General features: G+C 33.4%; 1 protein-coding gene and 1 long non-coding RNA gene across 2 annotated transcripts in view; both read left to right on the plus strand.

Annotated features, from left to right (window-relative positions):
• The window catches only part of prkd2 (protein kinase D2), a 94,655-nt gene that overhangs the window by 22,543 nt on the left and 55,784 nt on the right, over positions 1–16,328 (plus strand). The window lies entirely within an intron of this gene.
• On the plus strand, positions 4,017–13,579 carry LOC147840532 (uncharacterized). The gene is made up of 2 exons (XR_015509134.1): positions 4,017–5,211; positions 10,845–13,579. It is a non-coding gene; the product is annotated as an uncharacterized LOC147840532 (long non-coding RNA).

Below are 16,328 nucleotides of genomic sequence, written 5' to 3' on the forward strand. Positions count from 1 at the left end.
CTTGCTGTTTTATGACCACAACCCTGGATTGCCTGTGTACACCTGTGTTGATTGTTGCTTGCCTGATTATTCTCTGCATAATCAATATTGCGTTTGGATCTGCACTTCCGTTGTCAGCGTCCCCTTCACATTACAATATTGAACTTTTTATAATAATGATAATATTAATTCCTTACATTTACATAGCACTTTTCTGGACACTCAAAGCAATTTACACAGTTTTTGGGGAAATCTTCTCATACACCACTAGTGATGAAGCCAATTATGATGGGGATAGTTAGGTAGCCATGACAGTCAGAGGCCAGTGGGCAAATTTGGCCAGGATGTCAGGGTTTAACACCCTACTAATTTTCTAAAGATATCCTGGAAGTTTCAACAACCACAGAAAGTCAGGATCTCAGTTTAACATCTAATCCGAAAGACGGCGCTCCCTGAGCAGTATAGAGTCCCCACTAGAGGACTCACACAGATCGCAAGTTGAGTTCCCCCAGCCCCTTTTGAAATAATTTATATCGTTATTTAATAATAATTAATAATTCTGAATTTCTAGAATTCTGATGTTGTATCTTGCAATCTGAGTTTTTCTTTAAGAATTCATATAATTTTAAAGAAATTGTACAATTATACTTAGAATTCTTAATTTATAACTTGCTGTGTCCATCTTTAATATATATTTACTGTCCTTTTTTATAAATGTTAAATTATACAGTTGAAGACAAAATTATTAACCCTTCCATGAAATTTGTATTCTTATAATTATATCCTAAGTGACGTTTAACAGATCAGGAAATAAGGACATTTTTTCCTTATACTGTTTACTTCTAATTTAAAAAGTCTTAGCCAAGGCTGTTGTCTCTAAAAATGTAGTCATATTTTATAAAATGTTTCATTTTTCTGAGGGCTATAACTTTTTAAAAGGCTTGTGTGCTTGGCCTTTAGTTCTTACAAACATCAGACAACCGCATAGTATCTGTCATTCATTTAAATTTAATTCAAAAAGTTCACAATGGAAGAAACGCTTGTGAGAGGTGGTTTTTGCAAGGGTTATCTTTGTGTGTAAGCTGGACTGATTGGAAACAAAACTGGGACATTAAACTGAAACAATCAGCCATTGTTTATAATGTTCATTCAGTCTGCTCTGCCATTTTACACAGTAATTTGCTTTTGACTTAAACTATTGTGGAGGAGAATAACACTTAGCATGCATTTAAATAAGTATTTATGGAATTATATTGAATATATTTAATCATAAAGCATCATAAATCATCATAAAGAGTGACAATAGGCCAGTGCTAACAAATATTTTTATTTTACAATCTGACATAAGAGAAGTCTTCCTTTGCTGCTGTATTGTTTTAAACAGAGAAAACATTTTAGAGGTAACTTTTAATTTTAAATTGTGGACCTTATTCTTGAAACAAAATGAGCAAGTTGTGACGCACCAAAAGCGGCCCATTTTGAAATAGATTTGAATACTATTTTGGCTTAAAAAATTGTGAATCTCTAAATTATTATTATTGCTATAATTTATTATTATTATTATTTATTATTATTATTATTATTATTTATTATTATTATTATTATTATTATTATTACTATTATTATTATTATTCATTTATTTTATTTTCCACTTAGACCCTTTATTAATCTGGGGTCACCAAAGCGGAATGAACCGTCAACTTATCCAGCATATGTTTTGTGCGGTGCATGCCCTTCCAGCTGCATCCCATCACTGGGAAACACCCATACACACACTCATACACTATGGACAATTTAACCTACCCATTTCCCATGTACCGCATTTCTTTGGATTTGTTGTAAACCAGAGCACCCGGAGATAACCCACGTGAACACGGGGAGTACATGCAAACTTCACAAAGAAATACCAACAGACCCAGCCAAGGCTCAAACCAGCACTACCAACTGCGCCACTGCATCACCCTTATTATTATTATTATTATTATTATTATTATTATTATTATTATTATTATTATTATTATTATTATTAGTAGTAGTAGTAGTAGTAGTAGTAGTGGTAGTAGTAGTAGTAGTATTTTTAAAGTGTGTTTTTATCCAAATGGCTAAATTCTAACCGAGGAAAATGTCCAGTTTGTTATTTGCCTAATAAATGACAATAGACTACAGTTTTTTTTTTTTTTTACTTCAACAGAGTATTATTATTATTTTTAAAATAATATATAACGTGATAAATATGCATTTTAAAAATAAGTATTATTTCACATTTCTTTATTATAAATCTTTAGGGAATATTTTTGATATGAAAAAGTGTGGTTATGATGGCCATCTGACAAGCTAATTTAGCTTAAATTGTGCTTAAAATGTAAATAAATGCAGTATTTAAGTCTCATAATTTAACAGAAAATGGTGTATAACTGCAAAAAAGTCCACTTTGGCTAAGGGCCTGTGTTTATCTATTTTGCATGTATTTCAATGCATTTATGTAATCCAAATATGAAGCTGTATGTCATATAAGTGATTTGCATACGGTCATCAGATTATCTTTACAAGTCTGCACTGAAAGACAATGAAACATTGTTTCTCCCCAATTTATCACTTTATATTTACCGAAGTTGGAAACATTTATATAGACACTTTACTTGAATTTGATATGCTTTCTATTTATATAAACACACTCTATTTATAGATATATTGCCCAAACATAACTCCCATAAACAGTGATTATAATATAACATCATAGTATACAGCTATAATCAGAAATTTCAAACCCTTTTTCTTTTTAAAATATTGATGTTTAACAGAGCAAAGACATTTTCACAGTATGTCTGATAATATTTTATCTTCAGAAGAAAGTCTTATTTGTTTTATTTAAGCTGGAATAAAAGTTTTTATTTTTTAAGTAAACCTTTTAAGGTCAACAATGTTAGCCCCTTTAAACTATATTTTTAGATAGTCCACAGAACAAACCATCATTATACAATAACTTGCCTAATTACCCTAACCTGCCTAGTTAACCTAACTAACCTAGTTAAGCCTTTAAATAGCACTTTAAGCTGTATAGAAGTGTCTTGAAAATATATATTGTCAAATATTATTTACTGTCATCATGGCAAAGATGAAATAAATCAGTTTTAGAATAGTTATTAAAACTCTTTGTGTTAAAAAATCTTCTCTCCGTTAAAAAATTAAAAAATACTGACTGGGGAAAATAGTCTGTAGCAAATAATAGAGAATCAACTTAATTATTTGAATATGACATTGTGTAATTTGGTAATTTGTATGATTTGCAGACAAATGTAAAGTTAAATGGTGGGTTTTTGTGTTTTCATAAACATTTTCATATTTAAATGTATATAATTGTATTTCAATATGCATATATAAATAAATAACTGTATTTTTTTTTATGAAATGAATAATGTTCATTATTTAGCATATAAATAAAGTTGTTATTATTATCATCTTTTTAAAGTATATATATATATATATATATATATATATATATATATATATATATATATATATATATATATATATATAAACAGTTGAAGACAAAATTATTAGCCCCCTATAAAACATTTCATTATTTTTCAAATAACTCCCAAGTGCTTTTTAATGGATTAAAGATTTTTTCAACACATAATTTTTAAACATAACAGTTATTCAGGAAGCTTTGAGTGTTTGTAATACAAACAGAAACACAACTATAATCAAAAATAAAAAAAGCTTGGAGGTCAAAATTATTAGCCCTCTGATGTTAATAGTCAATAGTGTAACCCTTTTGCTTGATAACAGCCATCAGTCGTTTATTGTAGCTCTCAACAAGTTTCAAGCATGTCTCCTGAGGAGTGTTAGCCCATTCTTCCTTAGCAAATCTCTCAAGCTCTTCCAGATTTGTTGGTCTTCTGGCATGAACTCTAGACTTCAGTGTCCCCCACAGATTTTCTATTGGATTCAAGTCTGGGCTTTGTGCAGGCCAGTCAAGGACTTTCACTTTGTTCTGTTGAAGATAGTTCTTTACCAGAAGTGAGGTATGCTTTGGGTCATTATCATGCTGGAATACAAAACGTCAACCCAAACCAAGTTTTGTTGCAGACTGTTTGAGGTTATTTTTCAAAATCTTCTGGTAGTCTTCCTTTTTCATGTTTCCTTCAACCCTGATAAGATTCCCAGTTCCACATGCACTGAAACATCCCCATAGCATTATACTCCCACCGCCATGTTTCACTGTGGGAACGGTGTTCTTTGGATTAAATGCCTTTCCCTTCTTCCTCCAAACATAGGCAACATCTCTATGGCCAAAGAGCTCTAGTTTTGTCTCATCTGACCAAAGCATACGTTTCCAGTATTCATTATTTTTCTCTAGATTGCCCCTGGCAAACTTCAGTCTAGCTTGGAGGTGTCTCTTTTTTAAAAGAGGAGTCTTTCTTGGTCGACAACCTTTCAGTTCACTCCTGTGCAGGGCTCTAGTGACCGTCTTTGCTGAGACATTAATTGCAGACTTGGCTAAGTCATTCACTAGTGTCTTGGCAGTTGTTCTTGGGTCTTTAGAAACCTCTCTTACTAATTTTCTTTCTAAAGTTTTGGAAATCTTTCGCTTTCTACCTCTGCCAGTCATGTTCTCCACAGTGTGGATCTCATTAAACTTCTTGATAATACTTCTCACGGCACTTCTTGACACTTGAAAACGCTTTGATAAACATGTATATCCTTCTCCTTCTTTGTGAGCCTCAACAATTCTTTTTCTCAAGTCTAAACTTATTTCTTTTGTCTTTGTCATGATGACAGAATGCATTATCGTATTATTTGTTTTTCAAGATACCAGTTTTAAGCTTTAAGTGCAATTTAAAGGCTTAATTAGGTTAATTACCTTAACTAGGCAAGTTAGTATAATTAGGCAGGTCATTGGAAAACAGTAGTTTTTTCCTGGAGCCAATCAAACAAATAATTACTTAAGAGGGATAATAATATTGACCTTAGCAGTTTTTACTTAAAAAAATAAATAAATAATTATTTCACCCAAAATAAAAGAAAAAAAACCTTTTCCAGAAGAAAAATACAAAAGGAAATGCCGTGAAAACAATTTTCTTGCTCTGTTCAACAGCACTTGTGAAATATTTGTAAAAGAATACAAATTTCATAGGAGGGCTAATAATTTTGACTTCAACTGTATATATAATTTTTTTTTTTTTTTGCCCACAATATTATCACACTTGGGGAAGGTCGCTGGTTCAAGTCCCAATTGGGTCAGTTGGCATTTCTGTGTGGAGCTTGCATGTTCTCTCTTTGTTTGCAGGTGAAATGAATAAACTAAATTGGCTACAGTTTATGTGCGTGATTGACAGTATGTATGGGTGTTACCCAGTACAGGGCTGCAGCTGGAAGAGCATTCACAGTATAAAACATATGCTGGAATAATCAGCGGTTCATTAAGCAGTGGCGACCCCTGATGAATAAAGGGACTTAGCTGAATGAAAATGAATGAAGAAATTTAGCATTTAGATACAGTTATTATCATTATCATCTTTTCAAAGTTTTTTTGCCCACGTTATCACACTTCTAAAATGTTTCCAACATAAATGTATTATATCATAACAGCTATAACTGTATGAGTTTCATAAGCACTTAAAGGCAGTAACACTGTAAAATTTGTTTAGCTAAACTGTAGATCCAACTTTGGAGACATATTATGCAAATCTTAAAATCTAGGCTAGTCAATAGCATTGCTTGCTTATTTGCTTTTTTATTGGTGAACTGCAGTAATTACTGACCGATTAGTAGCTTTAGCAAGTATATATCGCCATTTGAGTAAGTCATATAAGCTCTCAGAGCATGATTTACACATCGAGAGTAAAATCAATAACCCTTGTGTAGCAGCACACATATAGGCTTCTGTATTGATAGATATAGAAAAAATGACTTCAGACCATCTTGTTATTGCATTAGTAACATCTAATTGATCTGCTTGTGATATTTTAGTCATCAAATTGAAAGTACTTTTTTCCCTCTGTGCTTTGAACGAATTCAAAGCAGCATCAGTACAGACTGTCTTTATTAACTGTGATGCCAATCTGAGAGCTCGATACACAAAAAGGTGAATGTTTGACACTTGACTGCAGTACCTTATTTAGGGCCTTGTGATCTCAATTTCAAACAAAGCAGCAGGGCTAAGCATAAAAACCCACATCAACGCTGTGTGTATTGTAAACAGTGACATGACGAAAAGCGGAACCTATTAGTTCATGCTATGCTCTTCTCTGTTGCTATTTTTGGGCTAGTTCTCATGATTTCACACACATACAAACTCTCTCTCTCTCTCTCTTTCTCTCTCTCTCTTTCTCTCTCTCTCTCTCTCTCTCTTACACACACACAGCACGAACGCACACACACAGCCTTCTCTCTTGGTTTTAAAACCCTGTATTTTTTTATTTTTTTATTTTTTTTTACAAAGCTACCATTTATTTTTTCTGTTACCTGTTTTGTACTAATGTAGAAGTGAATTTATGTGTGATAAACTACCACAGAGATGTAGATAGATGTGGTCAAAGAATAGATCTGACTGCTTTAAGAAAAAGAGGTTCCACAAGGCTCTATTTTGGGACCTATTATATTATTATATTGGCATTGAATATTTATTGTAAAGATGCTTATGTCCAGATATGTGCATGTTTGCTTAATTAGAACGTATGATTAAATGTTAACAAATATACAGAAAATAGTTAACACATTTTTTATTTAAATACAAGTTAAAGAACTGACTAAAAGCAAAATAATTTTGTAATCATATGTAATTCTTTTCTCTTATTTTTTTATGAAATTCTTATTATATGTTTTGTCTCTTTGGTGTATGTAACTTTACTGATTTTATATATGTAATAATGTGTTTTTTGATTTTAGGTTGCCTTTTCAAAAATCTGGCAGGGGGCAAAAGATAAAATGAGCCCTTGTGGCTAACTCTGGCTTATTTAGTATTACCGTTGATTAATGGGAATAAAAAAAATCATTAATTACACAAACTTTTAAATGTTTTTTATTAGTAATAGAAAATACAAATCCAGAGCAAATTAGTACAATTCACTTGACCAAGTAAAATGCACTATAAATGTAATGCACTATATAAATGTATTCAGAGCACTATACTGTATAATAATGAATGAAATATAAATATGAAAACTTAAAAAAAATGTTTCCAAACAAACGAAAATGATAAATAAATTAATAAATAATAATAATTATAATAATAAATAATAATAAATAAATAATAATAATTTATACATACAATTCTGTGAAATGCAATTTGAGAACTAAAAAGGTCTGGCTTAAAAATGGAGAAAAAAAATAAAGAAAGCTGCAATGAGGCTAATATATGCATTTTCCACAAAAACCTAAAACAAGGTTAAAAAGTGTTAATATAATTTCAAGAGTTCACACTTGGCTATTGATTGATAATGAGACGTGTTTGGCATTCCTTGAGCTCAGAAGATCCTCGAGCCTGGGCCTTCTTGCTGTTTCGTAAAGTGCGAGAGGGAAATCTGAGCTTAGGCCTCGAAAGCTCCCCTGAATTCATTCTTTTGACTTGTTCTTTGAATAATAGAGTTTGTGCATTGAAAGCTTAGTACTTCATGCTTGTATATGATGCCAATTTGGTTTATTCACTTATACTGCATGTCTTTGGACTGTGGGAAGAAGGGGTGGATGGGGGGATTCTTCAAGACGAAAATAACTTAGCTAAGAAAATCTGGTTATTTATTGTGAATTTGTATTCATCTGATTGGTTCAAGTGTTAGCTAAAGTGTAAAAAATAAAAAATAAAAAATCAGTAATTTCTTTATGGTTTATTTCCGGCAGCTGGGGTGTTGGAAAAACAAACTAAAGTAACAGCTGTTAAATTACTGAAGTTTACCCTAAAATAATGAACATTAAATTACTTATTAAATAATTTCTGGTAATTTTTTGCAATTCAACCTCTATTATTTTACAGTAAACTTCTGTAATTTAACTGCCGTTTTTTTTTTCCTGCACCCCAGCTGCTGCAAATAAACTGTAAATTTACAGATTATTTTACAGTGTAATATGGGACCAGCCATTGCCAATCATAAGCATGTGATCCTCTTAAAATTAGTTTTTAAATAAACTTCAATTAAATAACTAAAAATGCTTTATCTGTTATTGGTTAGAAACTAAATTAAATTACTCTACATCTTCACAAAAATACCTAAATAGTTGCCTAAATTTGTCAAAATAACCAGCTTTTTGCTCAGAATATTGACAAATTTAGGATACAAACAAACAAACAAACAAACAAACAAACAAACAAATAAATAGAAAAATGGGATCCCAAAGTGATTTTGTTTGGGGTAAAAATCCAGAATTCTGCACAATGTCTGATGTAAATTATCATTAAAAAAAATAAATAAAATGAAAAAATAAATAAATAGTATGCTTTTTATTGTACTTTAATATTGCAAAATTTTGCTCTCTGCAAAATGTTTTTTACCAAAAACAGTGTACCTTATAAATGTTTGTACATTCCACAATGCTTCTGTAAGTATGTGTCTGATTTCACACTGTCTCTTAACACTATAAAGCAGCTCTGTGATTGCTGAATGGGAGCAATGGGCATTTCCATTACAATAACCTGGTGTTTGGATAACACAAAGGGTAATCTAGGGAAAATGTGACTTCTGGTTCCGTTATTAAGGAGTTTGTTTGGCAAGAACAAGGCCTTGACGTGTGCAAATAATCACATGCTGAAGTGGCTCATGGTGTTTGAGCCATTCATACTAAAACTGCTGTGGCCAAACTGTACTTGAGTTTTTTGTGGTGTTAGTCACATGACCACAATCAAGTCACTGAGCGATATTAAAGCCACAGAGTGGTTTAAAAAGGTTCTTAGATGAATATGTAGTCTGTGTGTGTGTCTATACAGTTTGTCTATTGTTGCCATCAAAGGGTCCTGGGAAATTAAAGTATAGTGTTAGATGCAATTCATCATCAGTATGTTAGTTTTAAGGATATCTATAAGCTAGTTTGCTCCAAAACATTGACAGAATTTGAGTTTAGAAAATACAAACCTAAAATAAGCATCTAGTAGCTTGCGTAAACGGATTATCGATTTTCTGTTTGCTCTTTAGTTTCTAACATGTCCCGCCTTAAGCTCAATCACCTTCACTGGCAGAACTAAATGCTATATGCTGTTTTAAAAAAGGGGAGGAGCTATTGTATTTCCTATTTTTGCTTTGTGTTTCGGTTAAGATTACATCAAACATTGAATAAAATTGCACATTTTAAGACACGTGTTGGGACCATTAAATATTCAAAATTAACATTAGATAGATAAATAGATACAATCAGATCCATTAGTATTTCGACAAGATGTGCTTTTACTGCATACTGTCAGCTTTAATTTGAGGGTAATTACATCTAAATCAGGTGAACATAGTAGGAATTATATCAGTTTGCATATGTGTCTCCCACCTGCTAAGGGTCCAAAACTAGTTGGACAGAAAAAATTATAAATCAAAATTTCACTTTTTTCACCACAGTTGTTTCTGTTGTCTTCCTGGTCTTTTGGCGTTGCTGAGCTCACTCATTCTTTCTTTGTAAGAATGTTACAAACAGTTGTTTTAGCCATGCCAAATGTCGTTGCTATCTCTATGATGTGTTTGTTTTGTTTTTTTTAGCCTAATGATGGCTTGATTTACAGATAGTGACAGCTCTTTGGATCTCATGAGAGTTAACAGATTTAAAATGCAAATAGCACACTAGAAAATGAACTCTGGACCTTGTATCTGCACACTGTAATAGGGATAATGAGGGAATAACACACACCTGGCCATAGAACAGCTTAGAATCTAATTGTCCAATTACTTTTGGACCTTTAACAATTGGGCAGCACATGTGCAAACTGTTGTAATTCCTACAGCGTTCACCTGATTTGGATGTAAATTCCCTCAAATTAAAGCTGACAGTCTGCCATTAAAGCACATCTTGTTCTTGTTCTGTCCAAATATTTATGGATCTAACTGTAGATAGATAGATAGATAGATAGATAGATAGATAGATAGATAGATAGATAGATAGATAGATAGATAGATAGATAGATAGATAGATAGATAGATAGATAGATAGATAGATAGATAGATAGATAGATAGTTCATGTCCAGCTTCTATTTGATTTGCACTCTGAGCTACTAAGAGAGGGGAAAACTAGTGGTTTTCTGATATCAGTAGTGCAGTATATTTGATACTAGGTTTTTATTAGAAAAAGCTGCTGCCAGATCAGTGCAAATCCCTGGAGCGCACCGGGGATCACCCTTTATTGGCATTTGACAGGTAACACAAGAAGGGAAAACACAGCTTACTCTAGGAAGTGCAAATAAAAGTGTCTCATCTTTATTGCTTCCAGTCGAGCCAAAGATTTGCTATATTAAATTTAAGCAGAGGGCACTTGCTATTTTTAGCATATGGTTTTATGTCAACACGCTCATGTCTAGGGAGACAAGACAGGGTCAAAGTCCTGATGGATGTTGTGAAAGGTGTTTGGGTAGACAGGTAGAGGAGAGAAGACAAGAGACTGACTTTTTCCAAAAACTTTTAAAAAATCAACAACCTTCGGTATTTGTTAGCATAAAAACATCTCTAAGACTTAATAAAAAAGGTTATGAAACATTTTAATAATAAACAAATTATTCATTCATTCATTTTCTATTCGGCCTGGTCCATTTATTAATCAGAGGTTACCACAGCGGAAAGAACCGCCAATTTTTTTCCGCAGTGGATGCCCTTCCAGCCGCAATCTGACACAGGGACACTCATACACTATTGTGACGAACATGCACTATAGCCAAATTGGCTTACCCACGCAGAAATGCCAACTGACCCAACCGGGGTTTGAACCAGCGACCTTCTTGCTGTGAGACTGTTGTGCTTCCCACTGCACCACCCTGTCGTAATATAGACAATTATAACAACTACATTCCATAGTTTCAGATTTGTTGCAAAAAGGACAAACCTCCCCAACTAATGGATTCAGTCATGAGTGTTTCTATTTGTGGCTATAAAAACCCATAAACAATTCTCCACTGGAGAAGAAGAAAAGAAAACAGGAAAACAATGACAAGAGAAGAGAAGAGAAAAGAAGAGAAAAAATTTGATTGAAATGAAGATAGAAAAGAAAACAGGAGAAGGGAAGAATTGAGAAAAGAAGATAAAATGGAGAAGGAGAATAGAAGTGAAGAGAAGAGAGAATTGAAGAAAACATCAGAGAAGAGAGACGAATAAAGAATAAAACATAAGAAAGAAGAAAAGAGAAGAAAAGAGAAAATAGAAAACAAAAAGAAAATTATCAGGAGAGGAGGGAAAATGGAAACAAAAAATAAGAAAGAGGAGGAGAATGAGGAGAAAACAGAAGAGAAGATAAATGAAGAAAACAATATGGAGAGAAAATGAAAAAAGAAAAAGAGAAGACAAGAAGAAAAAGGAAAAAGAAGAGAAAGATAAAGTAAAGATTAAAGCTGCAAGCAGCGATGAAAGGGACCTCACACCCGGGCTCACCACCACCTGGTCGCTTTAGAATGACACAGAACAGTGGACAATAATAATTTATGCTGATAAATATTTTAAAAACCTGAAAAAGCCAATGATTTATACCAAATTATTTTCGGTTTGCAGGTGGCGCTAAAACTATAACTGTGTACTGGCATGTAGATGTCTTCAGTAAAGGAATCTCATTGAACCTGTGAATTTTAGGGCAGATCATTGTGTGGCTGAGTTATAAAAATCTTCTCCTCTATGGCGAAACACTCAATTTTGTTATTCCGCCACAGACACGCCCTTCGATGAAAACTCTAGATCTTCACATTTTCACATCACATAGAGCTTGGGATTAATGGAACATTAATTTGGTCTGATTAATTTTCCAGCAGGATTTTGTTACATTTTAAAACATAAAATGTGCACATTTTGAAGTAGATTGGACAAAGCATGCCTGAGTTCCTGTTTTGAACTTCCTGTTTTGTGGTGAAACATCAAAGTTTGTGAGCCTTCCACAGACATGCCCTACAATGAAAACTCTAGATCTTTGCAATTTAACATTGCCAAGGCCTTTAGATTACAGTACCTAATTTTGGTACTGATCTGATAAAATTTTCCAGGAGGATTTCGTTAAAGTACAACGCCAGGAAATTACAAAAACTGCACTTTTTCAGCAGAGGAAGTTAAAAATATCCAACTTTCTGTTAGGTTTAAGATTTCGCTCTAAGAGACTTTTTTTGTAGGTAATAGAGGGGGTGATGTCAACCAATTAGGCATGGTATGATGCATAATGTGAAACATATCGATGGACGATGGCATCGTCTTCGTAGGCCGAATTAATAATTAATTAATTCATAACGAATTACTTATTTGTAGCCTACCGTTTCAACTACCTGACCCGCATGGTCTTTATTTTACCAATACCAAATCATAAATAAATAAAGATAGGTTGCACATAAATTACCACCTGTCAGTCACTTTTTCCGCAGGACTCTGGCATGAATAGGCAGAGTGATCAGTGTCGTTATAATGGCGTCTACAAACCTGGTTGGTTAAAAAGGTGCACAACCAAGAGGAACCAATCAACATTTTATGAGGTTTTCACTTAAATTATTAAGTACAAGCGTGAAAGCAAAATCTTGAAGCAGTATACTGATGCTATAAAACATTACCGTATGAATTCAAAAGACCAAAGAGTCATTAAATAGAGACAAGATGAATTAAAATTCAAGTTTGACAACCATATTAAGACATGGTCCAGTGACACATCCTTGATAAACTGTCCAACTGCTCTCTGGGGTTTTGTACTCAAAAACACCTGCTAATTGCTGGAGCTCAGACGCACACATACGCTGCAGTGCATACGTGTGTATGTTTGTATGTGTGTGTGGTCACGTGATGTGCTTTTTAAAGGTAAAGTGTGGACAGAGATCTTTTCAGAAATGCTTGAAGAAATAGCAGTGTGGACGTGGATCAAGACATATTAGAGTAACCGGGGGCGTGTGTATTTTTTTCGAACGGTTTGCTGCTACAATGGGGGCGGGGTGAAGGATTGCAATAATGGCTTAGCATCATGATGTCTATTTGTCATCAGCATCTATTGACCCAACACTAATTGGCATGTTTGATTTGTTTGCTTATTTTCATACATGTCAGTAAAACGTAGCTCGGGAGGCCACTCCATCAAAAGTGCAAAAGTGGTGCTCTTGAGTCATTTTGCCACACTCACTTCCAAAACCTATAACAAATGTACATTTTTGCCACTTCTAGTGCATGTAAAGTTTTGTGAGTTTTCAAGCATGCAATTTATTCTAGAGATGAAAAAGAAAAAGAAACAGAGCAATTCCAATACGCCCTATGCAGCGTAGGTGTTGATCCTAGTCATGAAGAAAGAAAAGAAAATGAGAGAAGAGAAGAGAAAAATGGAGGGAAAAATTAAATGGATAATAAATAGGAAAAGAGAAGAGAGAATGGGGATAAGTAAAGAGAGCAGAGAAGATGAAAAAGGAGAAGAGAAAACAAAAATGAGAGAAAAGAGAAGAGAATAAAAAAAGGAGAAGAGAAGAGAGTGTGTGGTCTTCATAATTGATCATTCATCATAATGGGTGCAGCCGGCTGAGAGCATGTGGGAAACATGATCCTGCTCAACCTAAAGCAGCCTTAGAAACAGTGCTCGGTCTCCAAGCAAAAGCCCAGGGAATGGCAGATATGATGGCAGCAGTGTCTATTGTCTGCACCACTGTGTGCAAACATGCTTAGGAACAATTGAGAATACATATGTAGCCGGGTCATATGTGTACACCAACAATCTATTTACTGTTAAAACATCCTGAAGTGTATCTAGCATTAGAACATGCTTGTATAGTTTAAGTCCATCAATTGACTATTTAAAAACAATGCATTTTATTTAAAGGTGCCTTTTCTTACACTCAAGGGCAATGCCATTGTAACTGACAGCAAAAACAGTGAGTTCAGATAAAACCACTAAATTAAAAGACTATAAAATACAATACAAGTGCAGTTAAGTTCTAAACAGATGTGTTTTGAGTTTGGATTTATATTCTAAATAGTCTGAATTACAGAGATCAGTATTTTATGCAGTATTGTATGTATTATACATGCTCATTATTAGCGATCATTATATTCAAAAAGAGATTTTCAGAATTGTTTGCATTTTCAGGCCTCCAAATTGTAGCTGTTGAGATTTCCTAAGTTATGCATTTTAATATTTGCATAAACAATAATGGCGTAGTTGCTTTTTTCTATATCTATTTTAGTTTTTCCAAACACTGACTTTATATGCACAACCATTATGGTGGTGGTATTTCGATTAAACATTAACGTAAATCAATCTAATGGGATTAAGCTCATAATCGCAGTTACTATAATCACATTAAACCATAAAAGCAAGTATGAGCCAATTTGTAATGCAATAAACAAACAGGTAGCCTATGTGTGCGGTTTAATCACATTATTACAGCTTTAGTGTCCACGTACACAGATTCACCTCAGGAATGAATAGTTTGACATTATTTTGATGTTTCATCCATTGAAATTGCATTTGATGTGAGTAACCAGTATCACACTGCCAATAATCACAGTAAAAATAACCACACTTTTTATCAAATAACCTGAATAATGGAAAGTGCCTGTGAACTAAAGCAAAGAGGTTTCCTTGGGGCATGTGAACAACTTTCTGCGATTATAGTGATTCGTTTATTGGGGAAAAAAAAGATTGTTGCAACATTTTGGCATTGCTTAACAGACATTTCATTTACTTATTGACGCATCAACCCCTCTCTTTGTCAGATTCAATTCATCTTTATGTTGGTTACACTTAAGTAATTCCACAAAAGACATGTATTTTTTGTTCCAACAATCCTTTGTTGTTAATGAGATCTGAACAAAGCACTTTAATCTATGCCATGTGCAGTTTATTTTTATTTTATTTTTTTTATTTTTAAGGGCATTTGTCATGAAAAATAAGCATTTGGCTGTCATTTGTATCCCTATTCATTTAAATGTTGAATGTAAATACATTTGCAGCTCATTTTATTCTAAATTCTATCACGATTCTGAATTGTAATCTTTCCAATTCCAAAACCCATTCAGCAGTTTAGTCCATTTTCCAACTATAAATGATATTCAGTTGAAGTCGGAATTATTAGCCCCCTGTTTTTTGTTTTCCCAATTACTGTTTAACGGAGAGAAGATTTTTCTAAACATAATAGTTTTAATAACTCATCTCTAGTAACAGATTTATTTTATCTCTGCCATGATGACAGTAAATAATATTTGATTAGATATTTTTCAAGATACATCTATACAGCTTAACATGACATTTAAAGGCTTAACTTGGTTAATTAGGTTAACTAGGCAGGTTAGTGTAATTAGGTTGTATATAAATGGTTTATTCTGTAGACTATCGAAAAAATATTTTTAATTAAAAACTGCTTTTATTTCAGCCGCAATAAAACAAATCAAACCTCCTCCGGAAGAAAAAATATTATCAGACATACTGTGAAAATTTCCTTGCTCTGTTAAACAAAATTTGGGAAATATTTAAAAAAAGAAGAAAAAAAACTTCAACTGTACATGACATCTGTGTTGTTAGTGAAAAAATGGTTAATGTTATAATCTGAAATTATTATACAAAGTTCTAAAAAAAACACTGACTGTAATTTAATAAATGCTTGCAAAAAGATGCATAAACAACAATAGAGGACATACAGCAGATCCTGTTCTTGCTTCTTGTCATGTGGCTGTTTGTTATAAGAAGAACCTTTTTTGAGTATGTTTCAAAGCTGTGTGCTGCTATTTAATGATTACAGTGTCATGATGTTTAAAAATGTCCTTTTCTGTGTTGATTTCCTGGGTTGTAAGTGATTCTCTGTAAACTTAAAGCATTCAGCAGTAAATCTAGATTCATGCTTTTGATACCATACTGTTTTGCTAGGTACAGTATTTTACAAAAGGGTCCCAAGGGCTGAGTGGAAGAGTACGGGTCGGTACAGGTCACCTTTGTGAGGTTTGCGCTTCAACTGCCAAAAGGGTACCAATGATACATAAACAGAAAGTTTCAGTCGATGTTGAGGAAATGTCAAAGTAAAACTGTAGGGGTCATTTATATATCAAATGACAGGGGTGTCCAAACTCTGTCTTGGAAGGCCGATGTCCTGCAGATTTCACCTCCAATTAGCCTCAACACACCTGCAAGGATGTTTTTAGAAAGCCTAGTAAGAGCCTGATTAGCTAGCCCAGGAGTGTCTGATTGGGGTTGGAACTAAACTTTGCAGAACACCGGCCCTCCAGGACCG

Source organism: Danio rerio, chromosome 15 (assembly GCF_052040795.2).
Source record: "Danio rerio strain M-AB ecotype USA chromosome 15, GRCz13ab, whole genome shotgun sequence".
NCBI classification, from domain to species: domain Eukaryota; kingdom Metazoa; phylum Chordata; class Actinopteri; order Cypriniformes; family Danionidae; genus Danio; species Danio rerio.